The sequence below is a fragment of the Idiotropiscis lumnitzeri genome, chromosome 2 (assembly GCF_059441095.1).
Source record: "Idiotropiscis lumnitzeri isolate Australia: NSW breed Sydney's pygmy pipehorse chromosome 2, RoL_Ilum_1.0, whole genome shotgun sequence".
In the NCBI taxonomy this organism is placed as follows: Eukaryota; Metazoa; Chordata; class Actinopteri; order Syngnathiformes; family Syngnathidae; genus Idiotropiscis; species Idiotropiscis lumnitzeri.
The window spans coordinates 18,279,911-18,297,362 of NC_142392.1; the positions used below are offsets into that span (position 1 = coordinate 18,279,911).

Below are 17,452 nucleotides of genomic sequence, written 5' to 3' on the forward strand. Positions count from 1 at the left end.
CGCGACACCACCGCGCGTGGTGTCCAAATTCCCCCTGGCCGTGTTCAAATTAACAGGCTGTGACCTCGGAAAGCTACTTTTTCGGCTGCGTGACGTCTTTTTCGGCGCGGCATAACCGCACGTGGAGTCCAAATTCACGCTGTCACGTACGGCCTTCGAATCCAGCCTTGAAATCGGTATTCGTTACCGTGGAGACGGCCCCAGAGCCAAGGCCGCTTAGCGCAACACTTACATTACGCCCACACACATTGCTCCGCTGTTCGACGCCGGTGTTACGCATTTACGGTGGCTTTATATGCGGCTTGGATAATGAATGGTTAATCTGCGAAGAGCTCCAGATTTTATTAAGATTTCATTTTGAACAATGGAACCCAAACTTTTCTTCATTTTATTTAATTTTTTAGTTTACTTACATTTTGTTCTTGAGAGGAGAATCACGCTTTGCCATTGGACAGTTGTCCTTTATCGAACGAATGAAGTAAGTTACAAATACGTCTACCAGCATTTTCACACTGTAACCAACATTGACAGGTAAATAAGAATATTGTCGCGGTTCCGTGAACCGAGTGTGAGGGAAGGAGGACCCAAGAGCGACATAGATGGTAGAGACCGGATTTATTATGGGTTGAGGAGGCGCGGCGAGCCGTGCAGGGAGCGCGGCTGCGGGAGCGTGGGTGGTCGGGCAGGCGTTGGAGCGGCGTGCACCGGGAGTCGCTCGCCGGCTGGCGGAGGAGCGGCGGGCGCGGCCCGGAAGAAGCAGGTGAGCGGCGAATGGGGGGAAACGCGGGCGAGACGATCGCCGGGCAGGAACTTGGGAACGGGCGCGGGAAGCTCGGGACCGGACGGGCTCGGGTCGGCTGGAAGGGGACACAGAGAGCACAGAGGTCAGACAGGCACGAGGGAACAAAGGATCAGGCGAACGAGCAGCGTGTCGAGACATGGCCAGTACCACGTGAGTAGACGAGATAATCCGGCGTCGAGCTCCTGGCGTGGCTGGTTCTTATGCTGCTCGTTGATTGCAGCCAACGAGCCGCAGGTGCGCCGGAGCCGACGCCCACTTTCTCCGGAGGAGAGCCTGGCTGGAGGGATCGCGAACCTGCAAATAATCAGAGACAGCCAGGCCCTCCTCCAACCCGAGCCGTCACAGTACCCTCCCCCTAACGGACGCCTCCTGGCGTCCTACCCGGCTTGTCCGGGTGCAGCGCGTAGAACTCCCTGATGGGGGCGTCGTTGAGGAAGAGCTTGCGCGGGATCCAGGAGCGCTCTTCCGGACCATACCCCTCCCAATCTACGAGGTATTGGAACCCCCTGCCATGGCGCCGCACATCCAGGACCTTGGATACGGTGTAAGCCGGGTGGTCGTCTATCATCAGGGGGGGTGGGGGGGGCGACGGTCGGAGGGCTCAGTGGGCTAGAGGATACCGGCTTGAGGAGGGAGACATGGAAGGTAGGATGGATCTTGTGGGAGTCGGGGAGCTTAAGCCGGACGGAGCACGGGTTGATCATCTTTTCGATGGGGAAGGGACCGATGAAACTGGGAGCCAGCTTACGTGAATCGACCTGGAGGGGGAGGTCGCGTGAGGAGAGCCACACCATCTGGCGGGGCTTGTAGTCCGGGGCTGGGGATCGGCGACGGTCGGCCAGGCGCTTGGTCCTCTGGGCCATCCGGGTGAGTGCGGCCTTCACCTCGGCCCAGACCCCTCGGATCCGGCGGAGGTGCTCCTCGACGGAGGGAACGGCCACGGCATGCTCCTGGTCCTTGAACAAAGGAGGTTGGTATCCAAAGCATGCCATAAAGGGAGACATACCTGTGGCCGTGGTGGAGAGAGAGTTGTGGGCGTATTCGACCCAGGGCAGGGCGTCGCTCCAGGAGTCCGGGTTGCGGGCCACCACGCACCGAAGAGCGGCTTCGAGGTCCTGGTTGGCCCGCTCCGTCTGGCTGTTGGATTGCGGGTGGTAGCCCGAGGAGAGGCTGGTGGTGGCCCCGACCACCTTGCAGAACTCCCGCCACACCTGAGAGGCGAACTGGGGGGCCCGGTCGGACACGATGTCCTCCGGGATGCCATGGGGTCGGAAGATGTGTTGGGTGAGGAGCTTGGCGGTTTCCAGCGCGGTGGGCAGCTTGGGAAGGGGGACGTAGTGGACGCACTTGGAAAAACGGTCGATAAGGGTGAGGATGACGGTGTGCCCATTGGAGGGAGGAAGACCAGTGACGAAGTCCAGGGCGACGTGGGACCAGGGGCGGCTCGGGATGGGCAGGGGCTGGAGGAGGCCGGCCGGGACCGCGTGGGAGGCCTTCCCGCGGGCGCAGACGGAGCAGGCCAGCACGAATTCCCCTGTGTCCTTTGCCATCCGGGGCCACCAGAAGCGCTGCTGGAGGAAGCGAAGTGTGCGTGCCACGCCCGGGTGGCAGGTGAGCGAGGATGAGTGCCCCCATTGGAGTACCTGGGACCGCGCTGCGTCGGGGACGAACAGGCGGTCGGAGGGATCTGGGCGCGGGTCGGGTTGCTGCTCCTGGGCCTCTCGGACGACCCGCTCGATGTCCCATGTGGCCGCTCCCAGGAGGCAGGAGGAGGGTAGTATGGGCTCGGGGGTGTCCGGGCTGGCGGGGGACGAGAACAAACGTGAGAGGGCGTCCGCCTTACCATTGTTCGAGCCGGGTCGGAAGGAGAGGGTGAAGTTGAACCGGCTTAGGAACAGGTTCCAGCGCGCCTGGCGGGGGTTCAGCCTCTTGGCGGACTGCAGGTAAGCCAGGTTCTTATGATCCGTCCAGACCAGGAAGGGGGTCGGGGTGCCCTCGAGCCAGTGCCGCCACTCCTGGAGGGCCCATACCACCGCCAGTAGCTCCCGGTTGCCCACGTCATAATTCCTCTCGGCCGGGGATAGGCGCCTGGAGAAGAATGCACATGGGTGGATGACTTGGGTACCGGGATCCCGCTGGGAGAGGACGGCCCCCGCCCCGGTGTCGGAGGCGTCCACCTCCACGATGAACTGGAGTGAGGGGTCTGGATGCCGGAGTACCGGGGCGCTGGTGAAGGCCCCCTTGAGGCGGGCGAAGGCCTGGGAAGCCGCCTGGGTCCACTGGAACGCGGTGGCTGTGGAGGTGAGTGCGGTGAGAGGACTGGCGACCTTACTGTAGTCCCGGATGAAGCGGCGGTAGAAATTAGCGAATCCGAGGAAGCGCTGAAGCTCCTTCCGCCTGGCGGGCTGGGGCCACTCCACGACTGCCTGGATCTTGGCCGGGTCGGGACGAAGTTGCCCCCGGGCAATGATGTAGCCCAGGAAGGGCACGGACGCGACGTGGAACTCGCACTTTTCGGGTTTTACGTAGAGGCGATTCTCCAGGAGGCGCTGGAGGACCAGTCGGACATGTCGGCGGTGATCTGAGAGAGAACGGGAGAAGATGAGAATGTCGTCAAGGTATATGAATACGAACCGGTTGAGCATGTCGCGGAAGACGTCCGTCATCAGGGCCTGGAAGACGGCGGGGGCGTTGGTAAGGCCGAAGGGCATCACCAGGTACTCGAAGTGTCCTAGGGGTGTGTTGAACGCCGTCTTCCACTCGTCCCCCTCCCGGATGCAGACCAGATGGTACGCGTTCCGCAAGTCCAGCTTGGAGAACACCTGGGCCTCACACAGGGGTTCGAATGAGGGGTCGATGAGGGGGAGTGAAAAATATGTAACTGACAAGTGCTGGGAGGAGTATGCAAATCGCTGTTGAGAGTCCGGTTAGAACTCCAATAATGAGGGTATGGTCTTGTGGTTCAGGTCTTTTAATAAGTTGCAGTCAAAGCACACATTTCTTGACGCTTCAAAACGCTCTATTTGTGTGGTTCTAAAAGGAAAATAATAAACATTGAACATTGCATGTTACTAATTAGCAGTGGAACGTGGATTGTACAGACAAACAAACAGTGTTATTAATGCTGTAACTTACTTGTCTCACGCACAACTCAAAGCAGGATAAATGTGAACTACAACTCAAACTTCGCTCGATAGACAGACTGGCACGATCCTCCCCCTTCCTCCTTCTTATATACCCGCACCACGCCCACGCAACTGAGTTGGAGCACTAAACTCCGCCCTCTTAAAGGAGCCGGTGTCACAGTCTCTTAGCAGCCTTTTCTACAGCCGCCCCCATATTCACCTGTGAATATGAACAACAGAAAAGGTCACACAAAGGGTAATTAATCGTCCTTCGGCAGAGCAGGTAGGTTGATGAGTCTTGCCACAGGTCGGACGTAGGTTCTTCCCTTCACAGTCACTTCAGCTGATCTGATTCGAGTGTCTGGTCCAGGAAAGACCTGAGAGACTTTCCCTACAGGCCAGAATGCCCGTGGCAGCTGCTTGTCCACAATCATAACTACATCTCCCACTTGCAGATTAGCTGATTCATTTTGCCACTTGTGGCGGGCTTGAAGTCTTGAAGTCCTGGCAGATAGTGTCGCAGGAAGTGCTGCCAGAAATGGTCTGCTAGCACCTGACTGTGCCGCCATCTTCTTCGGCCAAGTATCTCGGAGTCCTCATAGACGACTTGTGGCAGCGAGGCGTCCCGCCGCCCCATGAAGAGACAATTGGGGGTAATGGGGTCAGGGTCCGCAATCCGTGGAGGATTTGGTCGTCCCTTCCACTCCTTGCACTTCACACAGGCTCTCTGATGCCGGCGTACGGCTTCGCGTCCACGTAGCACCCAGTACTTCCTCCTGATTTCAGCAAACACTCGTTCTGGCCCGGGATGCTGTAGCTTTACATTGTAATCCTTTAACTGGGTGACATCCTCAGGGAATGACTCTCTTTGAGATTGTTGCAAGGCTTCCAGCTCAGCAGCAGCGTAGGAATCAGCCGTGAGGGCCTTCTTGGAGTCGGCCGCCCCATGCAACTGACGGGCAGTGGCCTCAATGAAACTGTCCCATGTCTCGTATTGAAGAGGATCTGGAAGACTAGAACTGGACAGAGTTAGCACGAGATGATGTTTCAGCTCACCTTCGGGGACGTGGTGAGGTGGAGGAGGTAGGTTGGGCCAGTCACGAGGGGTCTGTTTTAGCAGCGTAGGGCCATGGGTCCATCTACTGCCTCGGCTGATGTCTTGGAGGGTGAGGCCATGGGTTATGTCATCTGCCGGGTTGTCTTGTGAGGGCACGTATCTCCATGCACCTGCTTCTGTCAGTTCCTGTATCCCCGCCACACGTGTACCCACGAAGACCTTGTATCTGCACGAGTCTGAGTTCAACCAGGTTAAGACAGTAGCGGAGTCTGACCATAGGGTGCAACTGCGTATGGGCAGGGTTAACTCAGTACGAATAACTTTGTAGAGCTGGGCACCTGTCAGGGCGGCACACAACTCTAGTCGTGGCACAGATTGTTGCCTTTTGGGTGCAACACGTGATCGGGCTGCAAGGAATGCAATTTCAATTTCCCCCTCTGCATTCTCTGTCCTCAGATAAGCCACTGATCCATATGCCAGCTCAGAGGCGTCACAAAATACATGAATGTCTCTTGTACAGTTAGGTTGATCCAGACTGGGGCTAGTGTAGCACCTAGGCAGGGCGATCTCAGGCAAGTGGACTAATTCTGCTTCCCATTCATGCCACCTCTCCAGTAGCTCTTGTGGAAGGTGTGGATCGTCCCATTCCCTATTCTTCTCCCACAGGTGGCGCACAATGACTTTAGCTCGAGTGGTATAAGGCACAATGTAGCCAAGGGGATCATATTGGCTGGCTAAAACTCGATAGATGTTTCTCATTGTAGTCACTGTGCAGTCAATGTTTCTGTGTTTGTATGTGAGAGAGTCAGACTTACAGTTCCATTGGAGTCCGAGTGCGGGCTCCTGGAGGTCGACTTGACCTTGGCTGAACCACAGCTCACAACTGGATGACCTCATGTCTGGTGCAAGATGCTCGATGACACTGGGACAGTTGCTTGCCCATTGCCTCAACTCGAATCCACCCTCAGCCAGAAGATAGCGCAGTTTGTCTACAAGAGTCTTGGCTGCAATTGGACAAGGGAGACTAAGGAGACAGTTGTCCACATAGAAGGACTTGTGGATGACATCACGTACGTCCTCTTCCGGTTGGCTGTGGTCAGTGACATGTTTCTGCAGCGCAAATGTTGCACAGCAGGGGCTGCAGGTGGTTCCAAATGGGAGCACCTGCCACTCATACACATCAGGTGGGCGGTCCCGCTGCATGTCTCTCCATAAGAATCGCACAAGTGGTCGATCTGCAGGCAGGAGCATTACCTGATGAAACATGCTCCGGATATCACTGCTGAAGGCAACGGCATGCTCCCTGAAGCGTAAAAGAACAGCTAGCAAGGAGGGACCGAGAGTGGGACCTGGTAGCAGGAGTTGGTTAAGGTTGTAACCTTGGTAATGGAATGAGCAGTTGTACACCACCCGATTCTTCCCATTATGTTGGACCTTATGGTGCGGTATATACCACGCTTCTGGGCTGTGCTCTACTTCGTAGTCTGTCAACTTCACGACATAGCCAGCATCTACAAGCTTCTTTATCTCCTCTTTGTAGATAGCGGCTTGTTCTGGGGAATTAGCTAAGCGCTTCTCTATGCCTCTCAGGAGTGGCAATACTGCCACAGGGCTGGCTTTGAGGAGAGGCATGTTCTTAACTCGAAGAAGGGGTGTGGCATAACGCTTAGTGCCATTGATATCGACTCTCACCGTTTGTTCTTGAAGTAATTTAACTGCCTCCTGGTCCTGTCTTGACCGAACTGCTAGCTTCTCGCTGCGGTAGGGAAGCACCTCCATCTGCCATAACTTCTCAACGCATGAGTAAAGCTCTGTGGATGAAGAGGTGGATGTAAAAAGGCAGTGACTTACATTCGGGCTTGACTTAATGGCTTGGGCTGGCCCTTGTAGAGTCCATCCAAGGCGTGTCTTTACAGCTGCTGGCCCACCAGGTGGTCCTGATCTGACTGGCTCTATAGGTGTGATGAGGTGCGTGTTGTCAGCACCAATCAGCAGCATCGGCTGGACCCTGTTCAGTGACAGAAGAGGCAAACCTGACAGATGTTTATACTTCTGCTTAAGTGCGGCAACTGGATGAGAATGCTTTGCTAGACTCAGTTGAGCGGCTGTGAAGGCATTCGGGATACTGTATATCTTGTCAGGGCTGTCAGCTGGCGAAATCGTGAATGAAACTGACGCTCCATGGAGCTGATCCAGTCCTGACCGGATCGTACGGAAAGCCATCACCTCCTTTCTTCCTTGAAGGCACAACTGTTTGGCAGCAGGCTGGAGCAGTATTGTCCGCTCAGAGCCATCATCTAGAATTGCATATGTCTCCAAGGATTTGTCACCGTTCCTCAGGAAGACTTTGCTGATCTTCAGCAACACCTTCCGGTTGTAGACTGGGCGGTCTGCATACAGGACTCTGTTGGTTGTGCTTACGAGGCAGCTTCCTGTTGGCGGTGAATGCGGTGCTTGTTCCTCCTTCTTTCCTCTCTCGTTCACGTCATGCAGCACAAGCAGATGTTTCCTGCCACAGTCCTTACAGGGGGCTTTGAGCGTGCACTTTGCCGCTTGATGATTGCGTCCACAACGCCAGCACTTCTTATTGACTTTAATCCACGTCACCTTTTGTTCCCTAGTCAAGTCCTTAAAATTAGAGCAGCTGTTTAGGAAGTGCTTGTCATTATCACAATATGGACAGTAGGCCTTTCTCTTTTCCATCGTATTTGCCTTGTCAGCTGACTGTCCAGAGGCAGGTGGGTCTGCTGCACAGCTTGATCCCGAAGATTTCTCAGTGCTCAGGAGGATAGTAGCAGACTTACTTGAAGATTTAGTAGCGCGCTTGTCATCATGCCTCTTGTTGGATGACTCGTCTCTCTTGGGGGGCGTAATGCTGTCTTCCTGGACTTCTAACTCATATTCCAGCCAATCAGCAAATTCGAAAAGGGTCGGAATGGAAACTCTAAGTGGATGGATGAATCTTTTAAAGCTGGCATTGAGGTCGTGGGGGAGTTTACTTAAGAGCCTCGAGACATGAGAGCCACAGGTTAATTCAACCTGACCTTGTCGACCCAGCTGTTCCAACATGCCCACTAGTGAGCGCACATTGAGAGCGAATAAGCGAAAGCTCTTAGCATCACCGCTACGTATGTTTGGACCATCCATTAGCGCTGCAATCCGTTGCACAGCAAGCTTGTGGGGCTGTCCATACATCTTGGTGAGAGCCAGCATCGTATCTGTGTAGGGTAGCCTGGAATTACAATAAGAGTCAGCCACCAGTGAGGCTTCTTCACACTTAAGATGATCAGTGAGAATCTGGTACTTGTATCTCTCAGTGGCGTCATGCGGTAATAAATTCTCTAAGGCTAACTTCATACGTGCGAACCCTCTGGGGTCTGGTGATGTGAGACTGGGAATGGTGGGCTTTGGTCCTCTGTATGTGGTCTCTCTCTGTGGAACATGAGAGTAGGGCACTCGGGGGAAGGCTGATTCTCTGCCAGCGTATGAATCTTCATACTGTGGGTCACTAGCTCTGAATGAGTGAGCGGTATGCCTTTGGCCATACATGTCGGCACGAGACGCACTTTGCCGGGGTGTGGCTGCGTAATATGGACTATATCCTTGATCTGCGGGTGGCTGTGAAACTTTGACTTGTGAGAAGTCCTGTATCAGGTTTCCGGACGACCCGCGTGCCTGATCTTGAAGCTGTGAGTGGGCTGGATTGTCCAGTTGGCTTCTGGTCGGGCGTTGATTGCCTCCGTCAGACCCACTGCGGTATGTGCCTGGAGGGGGGAGGGTAGGAGGAGGAGGATTGGACTGTAAGGCAGTCATCAGGCTCTGAAACTGTTTGCGGAGTTCAGCATTTTCTTGGCGCATCTCTTTAAGGGCGGCATTAAACTCACTGAGTGTGTTGACATCCTGCCCCCTGGTGGTTTGCAACATAAAATGCTGAGACCCCTGCTCATCCTCAACATCCCCCAAATTTCTCGTGTCAAAGCCCTGGCTAGCCGGTGGTGATGGGGATCTACTAGTTGAGCGCTCCGTAGCTACGTGCTCCTCTGGTAATGCTCTAGTAGGAGCAGCTGGTCTTCGGAATTTACTCAGCGCACCTGGCCCACTTAAGTCATAATCAGACATATAGGAAGGCACCGATGTCAATCGTTTGGGTTTGCCACCAGGTGCTGCTAATTCTGAGTCCTGCATCTTCAAACAGCGATTTGCCATCCGGCTCGAAGGACCACTGAAAAATATGTAATTGACTAGTGCTGGAAGGAGTATGCAAATCGCTGTTGAGAGTCCGGTTAGAACTCCAATAATGAGGAGATGGTCTTGTGGTTCAGGTCTTTTAATAAAGTTGCAGTCAAAGCACACATTTCTTGACGCTTCAAACGCTCTATTCGTGTGGTTCTAAAAGGAAATAATAAACATTGAACATTGCATGTTACTAATTAGCAGTGAAACATGGATTGTACAGACAAACAGTGGTATTAATGCTGTAACTTACTAGTCTCACGCACAACTCAAAGCAGGATAAATGTGGACTACAACTCAAACTTAGCTCGATAGACAGACTGACACGATTCTCCCCTCTTCCTCCTTCTTATTTACACGCACGCCCACGCACGTGAGTTGGAGCACTAAACTCCGCCCTCTTAAAGGAGCCGGTGTCACAGTCTCTGAGCAGCCTTTTCTATAGCTAGTCAGAAATTTATTAAGAAAGCGAAATCTTAAATGTATCTGAGGGGATATTTGAAGAGTTTGAGTTATGTTCAATGGACCATACATATACAAGCCAGCCAAACACAGCGAGAAAACCAGCGGTGACTCCAGTCGCCATCAAGTTGCCAACTCCTGACATTCCAAAACCTTTGAGAGAAACTGAGACTATTTGCGTTTCTCCTTCTGGCTCTTTTTATCGTTCAACTTCTAGTTCAGTTTTTCACCTTTTCACGCAGTGTAATGAAGGCCAGTTGTGCAAGTGGAACAAGTCATTTTATTGATGATTGTGGAACGCACCGATTTCATAAGCACCGTTTCTTCTCACACTTTTTCCATGAAGTACGATTAAAAAGACAACTGAAAAGCATAATGTTAACAAATGTTATTCCAGGCAAAGGCAATTAATTTTTTTATTTACATGTTGGATGTAAACACCAAAACAAATCATCACTCAGACACAATGGTTCTTCTGGCACTGATCACATTGGCTTTGTGTCAATAAAAGAGCTTTGCAAAATTCAATTTCATCATATTTTATTGAAAATCACATTTACATCTTACCACAAAGAGTCGGTTCTTTCAATTTTTTTCCTTTTTTTAATCTTCAAGGATCGCTGCAATTCTCGCCAGCACAATTGTGTCTCTCAGCTCCCTGTTTAGTGAAGAATTTTTTAGAACAAACGCTGCAACTGAATGGCTTGTCTCCACTGTGTGTTCTTGTGTGGTTTCGTAAATGTGACTTTTGAGAGAAACTCTTGGCACAAACTGAGCAGGAAAAAGGTTTTTCTCCAGTGTGTGTTCTTGTGTGATCTTTTAAAATTGACTTTACATTAAAGCTTTTGCCACAAACTGAGCAGGAAAAAGGTTTTTCACCACTGTGTGTTCTTGTGTGTTCTGTTAAATATGTCTTTTTCGAGAAGCATTTTCCACAAACTGAGCAGGAAAAAGATTTTTCACCACTGTGTGTTGTTGTGTGGCTTGTTAACGTTGAGTTTTGAGAGAAGCTTTTGCCACAAATTGAGCAGGAAAAAGGTTTTTCTCCAGTGTGTGTTCTTGTGTGGATTGTTAAATGCGACTTACGCAGGAAGCTTTTGCCACAAACCGAGCAAGAAAAAGGTTTTTCACCACTGTGTGTTCTTGTGTGGCTTGTTAAATTAGACTTGTTAGAGAAACTCTTGCCACAAACTGAGCATGAAAAAGGTTTTTCCTCCACTGTGCTTTCTTGTGTGGCTTGTTAAATTAGACTTGTCAGAGAAACTCTTGCCACAAACTGAGCATGAAAAAGTTTTTTTTCCACTGTGTGTTCTTGTATGTTGTGTTAAATTTTCCTTTAGAGAGAAGCATTTTCCACAAACAGAGCAGGAAAAAGATTTTTCACCACTGTGTGTTCTTGTGTGAATTATTAAATGAGACCTTTGAGAGAAACTCTTGCCACAAATTGAGCAGGAAAAAGGTTTTTCTCCACTGTGTGTTCTTGTATGTTGTGTTAAATTTGCCTTTCGAGAGAAGCATTTTCCACAAACTGAGCAAGAAAAAGGTTTTTCTCCACTGTGCGTTCTTGTGTGCCTTACTAAATTAGTCTTTCGAGAGAAGGTTTTGCCACAAACCGAGCAGGAAAAAGGTTTTTCACCACTGTGTGTTTTTTTGTGCCCTTTTAAAGACAACTTTGAGGTTAATGAGTCAGTGTGACATGCCCTTTCACCTTTAGCTTGCTCATTATCATCATCATCGTCATGAGCGTCTGATAATGTGTCCTCATTATGTGCTTGTGATGGCCCCCAGTGGTCTTCATCACCTTCTGTTGTCACGTGATGACTTGAGCTGCTGCTTGTAGGCTCCGCCCCTCTGTTGTCCTCACTTTCATCCTTGTTTTCATCTTCAGTCTTTATAGGGAGAACGTTCACTGGTGACTTGTTGATCTCCTCCTCCTCCTCCTCCTCCTTTTTGATGTGAGTCAAGTCTGGCTCCTCTTTCACAGAACGGAAATCGTTTTCACTGACGTCTGCAGGACACAAAAAGACAAATTTGGTTTGGCCAAGTCAAAGGTCAGGCGGCGACTTTGTCTTATATTGTTTCTACCGTGCTACCTTGACTTGTGCCTGCCGCACACGGAGCAATGCGTGCGACCCCAACTTGGACCGGACCATGGGGGCATTTCACAAAATTACGTCCTACGATGTAAGCCTCCCGTTAGCCGCACAACAGTGATAAACGAGCATTTAAAAAGGAAGCACGTTGCGGCTGATGCCCGATTTCATTCCTGACATCGTCACAGACGTTTCTGGAAGCGAGCTGAAGTTAGCACACACAGGCTATTGTGTGCGTCTGATGGAACACCTGTTGTGGGACCCTAACATATTGATGCAGACCACTGGGGGCCATCGCAACATAATGTCATCGATAAAATAAGAATCCTTCAAGCGAAATATGTTTTCAAGTATTTCATTTTGCATTTATAGATAGTTTCATCGTGGGTACTTTTTGCTTTCATGATAATCTGGATACCTAAAAGAATTCAAGGCATCATAGTCGCTATTTATTGCATGATTTACGTTTGGTTTTTTTTTTTACCCCAAATGTCATTTATCCCGCGAGTAAGTTCCGACATTACCCTTTTTTATTTTTATAAAATTTCTATTTTGAAATAAATTTTAAAACAAAATTACGTTTGAAGAGTAAAAGTTCTTACACATAAGCATTAAGCAACAGCACTTTCTCTCTGACTTTCATGTTGACATATTTGAATAATGACTGTATATTTTAAAGTTATCCAATATGTATTCAAATTCGACTATGATACGCCATATTTTAAGAGTTCACTGAATTATTTTGTAACCGCAATGATGTATAACAGCCATAGGGTGTCAGTAATGAGTAACAAAGTAACACAACACCTCCCATTGATACATCATCATTATCATTTGCATAAATTATCAAGAACTTTGAGTTGCGGGGGAGATGCAAACCACCTGGGCCACAGGAACTTTATTACCAGGAACAAAATGTTCCTGGCCTTGTTGGTAGAAAAGGGGGTTGTGACGTTCTCCCTTTTTAAGCCCATAGTAAGCCAAAGATGCAGATGCATTCCTTGCAGCATGCGCTTTTTCACTGATGAGATCCGTGCAACCCTGGATGGATGCATTCAATGTATTTTAAATGTTTGGATGGGGTGAATCTACGCACATGTGCACAAAACAGTGCAGAGCCACCGGAGGTTCATTGACTCTCACCGGACGAAGCCAGTACAAAGTTAATAAATAAATAAATAAAACCATTACGTACTTGATTTTTTTTTAAAAACTTAATATTTTGTGTTTTATCCACTAAAATTGATCAACCGCCATTAATGTTTTCGCCGCAGTGTGCACATATTTTAGATTCAAACAGAATTCCTTCCGTAAGGAATTGCTTGAACAAGATATAAAAAACTGAAAATGTAAAATGTTAAATAATCAGTTCAAATTTTATACTGGAAAAACACGGAGTTCACCCCCCACTATTGGTTATTCTTTGGCATTTATTTTCTGCACTGATTACATTTGACATAAACAATTGCTCAGCAGACCTGCAAGTAAAAGGCAATATTTAAAAATAAAGCGGCAATAACCTTGAACGATTTCCCCAAACAACTTAATGTTGTGATGCATATTTTTAACGATAGAAAGTCGTTCTTGACAAAGCAAATGAGAGTAAAACGTGTACAAACCTGCTCTGTGTAGCACAACACGAGGCTGGTTGCAAACTTCGTCCAGCAGTTGAAGATGTTGCTCGTTCTCTTCTTTTTTTCCACAAAGTTCCTCTTTGTACTTGGGTGTCGTTTTTTCACACATTTTCAAATGATAATTGCAAAAAAATCCGCACTTGATCTCTGCTTGGCGATGAGTCATGTGCCTCTTTTCGTTAGCGGCTAGCTAGCTAACAAGGTAAGCTAACTACGCCGAAAAGCATCAACGCGCGAAAATGAGGTTATCGGGACACAAAGACTTAATGAATTATGTCGACGTCCTTTAGAGTAGCACTGGACATCCTGTGAAAAAATTACAGTCAGTATCACACTAAATCAGAAGAATTTAGCGGTGGTTGTTTTTGTTTCGGTGTGGACAGGTCGGTGGATGTGGTCGAGGCCCTTCGCAAGCTGCGCGCTTGCTTATGACGTCATGCTTTAAGCGCGTATTTTTCAAATATATTTCTTTGCCTCTGTCTTTCTTTTTACCCCTGGCTGTTCTATTTTAATATATATTTTATATAATATTTAAATTCGGTTGATAAAAAAAACAAAACAAAATAACTAAATTAACGCCACATTGGCGAGTCAACTCCTACGTCACTTCCGCCTTTGCCCGGAGAAGCCGCTGCTGCAACAGCAGTGGGACGTTTACGTTTCTCCGACCGAACTTGCAACAATGCTGTGGTTCACTCGGGCTGCAAGATTGTATGAATATAATGTCTGCATATACTAGCAGTGCTTCTCAATTATTTCACGCCCGCCCCTACCAAGAAGAAAAAGATTCGCGCCCCCCCACCACCACCAATTTGTTTTCTGTCTTTGTAGATTGATATTAGATTGTCAATAAAATATCCCTTAACTAATATAAATTGATAAGAAATATAATGTTGAGAACTATTATAGTCAGGATCTCGAAACTCAGTACTCTGTTTTGCAAATATTGATGAGAGGACAAATATTTGTCATGTCATTGATGGAGTTGGGTCACCGTGGAAATGAGAAGTAGTTAGTAAATCAACCTTTAAAAGCCAAACTTACTCCAACGCGTGTTCGTTTTTTGTACTCAAGAAGAAAGGGGTCAAATAAAGACTCAACAACTGATTAGAGTTCCGATATTTACTTTTTCAATTTCTGGAGTTCAGGAAATCGTACAAAGACAGATATCTGAGCGGCTTTTTCTTCATCTCACGAGAAAACTGCACTTGGGCGAGCACAGTCGACAAATGCGCACCATCTTTCAGCCCAGCTTCAGTTTTTAGAGTTTTTTATGTCAAGGGTCATGTAGGTTGAATCGGTTGAATCGGTCGTCCTCGCTCCCTCCCACGGCACGGGTCCACGTCCAAGGGAAGGTCCTTCCCAGGTTAGTCATCGTCTGGATAAGTTGATTCCCGTCTGGTCCCCAAGACTGGCACGCCAAGGCTGGCCTTCTCCGGCGGGCAGTCTCTCCGTCTCTCTCCCCGCTGGATCATCACGTTGTCGTCGTGCGGTGGCAGAGTACCCATACGGGGAAACCAAGAATGATCCAAAAACCCGGCGTCCGAACCGAAACTCTGTTTCGCTCCCGGACCCACACCTCTATGAATAGAGGTGTCGCCATACGAAACTTACTTACTTCTTTCTCCCCGCTGGCATTCCTCTGTAATCTTGTTGGTGTGTGCGTGTCCGTGGGTATGTGCAAGTGTGTATGTGCGTGTGCTCCGATCTCCAATTGTTCTGTCTTTCGGAATGTGTTTTTCTTTTGATAGCGTCTGTGTGAGTCCTCCAGTGCCCAATTTGGTATGTTTGCATCTTCTACAGCCAATGTAGAGAATGTGCTTCATCGTATTTGTCCATGAAGTGCTGTGAATGTGAGGGCAGCTCATGGAAATGCTATGTGCGCAAATCGATTCTCACGATTGAGAATTTCAATAAAGTTCACACATTTAAACTAATTACTCTAAATTTAGCATATGAGAATAATATAATAAATCAGTAAACATCATGACTATAATCCCAGTCATTCTTGTGACCCGTGCTTCTAGTTTCTTTTGATAAATGCTTTTTGTTTAATCAATGTTTAACATTGTAACAATATTATTGTTAGTTATGTTATATTGCTTAGGGGCCGATTACAGTGACGGACGAGAGAAAGAGGAAGTGACGTTTTCCCTATGTCAACAGACTGAAGTAACGTACTGTACTGCAAAAGTTAAGAAGTTAATAAAAGTGAAGTAAGCAAGTCAATGCTTCAATCGTCCACTCTGTATGAGAAACAGAACAGAGTGAAACAAACACTGTCTTGCTAAGAAAAACGGAACTTATGAGAGATACGTGTTTCCTTCAAGACTCCAACAGCCCGGTGAGTCCTTTGACAATTTCCTCACCGACTCAAAATTAAAGCTAAGTCTTGTAACTTTGGTGATCTGAAAAACTCAATGATAAGGGATCAGACTGTGTTCGGGACTAACGAAAAGAAACTCAGAGAGACGCTGTTGAGGGAAGCCGACCCAACATTGGAAAGTGCAATAAAGACTTGCCAAGCTAACGAGCTAGCAAAGCAGCACGTGCTAACTTTCCAAGCAGCGCCATCTTATGAAAAAACAGAGTCCGTGAAGGCAGTGACGAGGAAAGGTAAACTGCAATTCAAGAAAAAGACCAAAACCAATGAAAATGATCAAGCTCCATTCAACTGTAAAAAGTGTGGAGAAAGGCACGGGCCAAAACGGTGTCCTGCATTTGGGAGAACCTGTGCTCAGTGTAAAAAGCAAAATCACTATGCTAAGATGTGCTACACCAAGAAGAAAGTGCACACCGTGCAGGAAGACACAGATGATAGTGATGACCTAAGTGACACTTTTTTCATCAAAATAGTGTCACATGGTGAAAGCGAAGCGCAGCAACAAAATAGAGGTGACACAGAGCAAGCTGTTTATGCAGTAAAAGAAGACAGATGGATTGCACCACTGCTTGTCAATGGGACACTAGTTACTTTTAAAATTGACACAGGAGCAAAAGCAAACATAATAAACGAAAAAGACTTGAAATCACTTGAAGAGAAACCGGAAAGAGTCACAGAAAAGGCAGTGAAATTGTAAACCTACAACAATCAGCCAATAAAAACAAAGGGATGTTGTAGGCTAAAAGTGACAGCAAAGGGAAGACAAGACAAGTTAACGTTCAAAATTGTGCCAAGTGGACTGGAGTCAATCCTTGGAGACAAGACATCTGAAGATCTTGGATTGATAAAAAGAATCAACCAAATCAACAGCAAGGATGTCAATAGGAACAACAAAGTGTTGAAGAGTGAAGGTAGTAAGAGTATAGTGAACAAATACTTTTCTGTCTTCAAAGGACAAGGGACGCTAACTTACACTTACAAAATACAGCTCAAGGAAGATGCTAAACCTGTAGTACATGCCCCGAGAAGAGTTCCAGCCCCTCTCAAAGATAGATTAAAAAAGGAACTGAATTACGTGTTTGCCTCGACCCCAAAGATCTGAATGAAAACATTAAAAAAGAAGTGACATGGCAGGTGCTAAGTATTTTAGCAAATTAGATGCATCGCATGGATTTTGGTATTAATAACTGTGTTTGGTTTGCTTTTGTGAATAAAGATTTTACAAAAAACGTATGAGTAAATATTTGTCATCTTATAAATATTTGCACAACAGAGTACTGAGTTTCGAGATCCTCACTATTATATTTCTCAAAATTATATTTCTTAGCAATTTAGCTTAGTTAAGGGATATTTTATTGACAATCTAACATCAATATACAAAGACAGAAAAAAATTTGGTGGTGGGGGGGCGAATCTTTTTCTTCTGGGTAGGGGCGGGTGTGAAATAATTGAGAGGCACTGCTAGTATATGCAGACATTATATTCATACAATCTTGCAGCCCGAGTGAACCGCAGCATCGGTCAGAGAATCGTAAACGTCCCACTGCTGGAGCAGCAGAGGCTTCTCGGGGCATAGGCGGAAGTGACGCGGGAGTTGACGCAGCAATGTGGCGTGAATTTAGTTATTTAGTTAATATTTTTAATCAACCGAAATAAAATATTA

The 17,452-nt window shown here is 48.0% G+C and overlaps 1 long non-coding RNA gene across 1 annotated transcript; it reads right to left on the minus strand.

The window, feature by feature from the left end:
- Positions 1 to 598: 598 nt before the first annotated feature.
- Positions 599 to 1,267, minus strand: LOC148341870 (uncharacterized). Its single transcript, XR_015839710.1, has 2 exons — positions 950 to 1,267; positions 599 to 857 (listed from the first exon to the last, which is right to left on the minus strand). It is a non-coding gene; the product is annotated as an uncharacterized LOC148341870 (long non-coding RNA).
- Between the last annotated feature and the right edge of the window lie 16,185 nt (positions 1,268 to 17,452).